We start from the raw sequence: 3,076 nt of genomic DNA on the forward strand, positions 1-3,076 counted from the left end.
ACGAGAGCTGCATAGATGACCGGCGTGGGTTCTGTCTGGATGATGCCAATCATTTACCTATCAAGGAACGGCATCTTCCAGCCCCGAGACGCAAGCAAGGGGTCCTGGCTATGCGATTTTGGAGATTTTTGTAGCCAATTTCCTTGACGGGGCCCAATGAATTTCTTTAACAAGAAATAAATTCCAGTTAAGGTCCCAACGGGCTGCGACATTAATGATTTTCAGAAGCCACCTGGCCATCCTCAAACGAGAGCTCGACGATTCGTGGCTTATCGTGACGTGGAGATTTAGAGCAAGCCAGACAGATCCAAAACGCGTGACGTTGATTCTAAATGTGGAGGGGAAAAACCGGAGGATCCGGAGAAAAATTCACGCGACCACGGGGGAAAGACAGAGAGAGAGAGAGACACGCAAACTCCAAATAAACAGCAGCATCGTCAGAGTCGGGATCGAACCCACGACCTCCTGTTACCCGGCGAGGTAGTTAACATCTCAGTTTCTCACCAATCATAATGGCGGTAGTTGTAGGTGTACGTATTGTGATCTTTCGCACCCACCGTACACGAACAACAACGGGTGAGTTCCCTTGCAGGGTTGCGCGTCTCTGCCGGATATTTGGTGGCGGAATGACCGACCGGGACGGTGTCGGCCTCGGGGACCCGACCATGATCCGCGTCGCGTTATTTAATTGTGCATCTCACAATCCTGTGTCGATGGGGCCTTTTTGGCAGTATGAAAACGATGATAAATATAAGAATATAGATATTTTTTTTACCATTTAAATGACAACGCATATCATCACCGGAGCATGTTTGTTCGCTCGTTTTTTTGGCACAAGTCCGTGTCGGTTAATGCTGCGCTTGCTTCCTTTGCAAAAGGGAACCGATTCGGCGTTTGGACATCTGAACCACAGGTTTGGTAGCCAGACAGAGTTGACGCCTGTTACTGTATTGATTGGCAGAGTTGTGTGCACGAGCTCCTGGCCTAGGTCGGAGCGCAATGACCCTGCCACTGAGTGGATCGGTGGGGCAGCGCGTCATCTGATCGTCCCTGCAAGTTTCTGTGATCAAGGAGATGATTATGACGATGTTTGTAGGAGGTCGTCGGATGGCTCAGAGGTTAGAGATAGTGAGTGCGTCACCACTGAGATGCTGGGTTCGAATCCGGGTCTCATCCGCCATGATTAAAGGTGATGAGAGAGAGAAAAACACGCAGACTCCAAATATACAGCAGCAGGCGTCAAGGTCGGGATCGAACCCACGACCTCATGTATACCAGGCGAGGTAGTTAACATCTCCTAGCCACCGTGATGATGATGATGAGAGAGAATTTGCGTGTCATCCTTGCGCAGGGGCCATGCTAATCTTCTCTGTATCATTCCAATTTTAGTATATGTACTGCCGGAGCAAGTACAGACACGCAAACTCCAGTGGAGTGAGTTGATGTTCTCTGCCCATTCACCAATATAATAAACAAAACACAACCAATACACGTGGTTATACACTTAAATCGGCTAAATTCCAGCTCTGAGAATTAAAACAACATCGCTTTCACTGTCAGGCGATGTTCTCACTGCACGGTGTACACGGGCGTGTAAATGATTCACACAATACATATTTAAATATCAAACAAAGATGATTATTTAACAAAAAAATCGACTTAGAGGAGGCTTAAGGAGGAGGTCCCTGTTGAATCCCACAAGATTTCCATGCCGAGAGCACGATTGGAATACAACGAGGAATACCAGAACCGCATCACCAATGATAACGGTGGTGATGGTGATGCTTGTGGTGACGGAAGTGATCACGAAACGAATTGTTTACGAACGTGGTTGTGGCGAAGTTGAAGATGATATTCGTGGCGCTGATTGTGGACGTGGGGTTAGCGTGACTCACGGCCAACACACAGTGACGATTACCTGAGCCTCCTCCCCGAGGTCGACTCAGCCTCAAATGAGTACCAGGTGCTGCGTGTAAACATCGCTACTAGGGAGACAAAGGCGGTCGGGCGTGGTGCTGGACCCCCGTCCTCTCGTGTACCGTAGCAGCCTGCAGAGGTGCTACTTTCTAACAGCACTTGTCCCTACAGTCTGTTAAGACCATACGGGGATCTTTGTCTTTGTGTGTGTGCGCGTGTTGAGGGGGATGGTTCGTGTAGCGGTCAGCGTGATGCGCTACGAACCTGGTGACCCGGGCTTGATTCCCGCTCACGGCTGACACCGGTGACGATTATCTGGGTCTCCCCTAGGTCGACTCAGCCTCAAATGAGTACCTGGTGTGGTGCGTAAAACAACGCCACTAGGGAGACAAAGGCGGCCGGGCGTGGTGCTGGCCACCCCATCCCCTCGTGTACCGTTCTGGCCTTCATAGGTGCTCGCTAACAGCCCTTGCCCCTACAGTCTGTTCAGGCTGTACGGGGATATTTGTCTTTGTGTATTGAGAGGAGTGGTCGCGTAGCGGTCAGCTCCTTAAAAACTCGGCGACCCGAGTTCGATTCCCGCTCACGGCCAACGCCAGTGACGATTATTTGAATTTGTCCTGGGCCTCCCCTAGGTCGACTCAGCCTCAAAATTTGTACCTGGTGCGGTGTGTAATAATCATCGCCACTGGGAAGATAAAGGCGGTCGTGCGTGGTGCTGGCCACCCACCCCCTCGTATGCCGTGCCGGCCTTCATAGTTGCTGCTCGCTAACAGCACTTGCCCCAGCAGACTGTTGCAGGTTATACGGGGGTGAGGGAACTTTGTGTGTTGCTTGATGAACCGGATTATTGAAACGTTTCCGGATAAATCGTCTCACTTCGCCTCGCCGCCCCAGACGGGCTGATGAGTCGTTCTGCAGCGCGACCTCCCCACCCCCTCACACCCACGCACCCACACAACCCCCACACACTACACCCCACACCCCCCTCCCCACACACTCCACCCCCACACACTCCACCCCCCACACACTCCACCCCCACCACACCCACCCACACACCCCACCCCTCACCACACCCCCACCACCCCACACCCCCATCACCCCACACCCTCCTCCCCCCCACACCCCCACACCCCCCACACACTCCACACCCCCCCCC

At 52.4% G+C, this 3,076-nt stretch overlaps 1 non-coding gene across 1 annotated transcript; it reads right to left on the reverse strand.

The window, feature by feature from the left end:
- Window positions 1-1,309: 1,309 nt before the first annotated feature.
- Window positions 1,310-1,413, reverse strand: LOC133358414 (U6 spliceosomal RNA). Its single transcript, XR_009757057.1, has one exon. It is a non-coding gene; the product is annotated as a U6 spliceosomal RNA (small nuclear RNA).
- Between the last annotated feature and the right edge of the window lie 1,663 nt (window positions 1,414-3,076).

The sequence above is a fragment of the Lethenteron reissneri genome, chromosome 61 (assembly GCF_015708825.2).
Source record: "Lethenteron reissneri isolate LAM-NWPU_2019-01 chromosome 61, ASM1570882v1, whole genome shotgun sequence".
Classification (NCBI taxonomy): Eukaryota; Metazoa; Chordata; class Hyperoartia; order Petromyzontiformes; family Petromyzontidae; genus Lethenteron; species Lethenteron reissneri.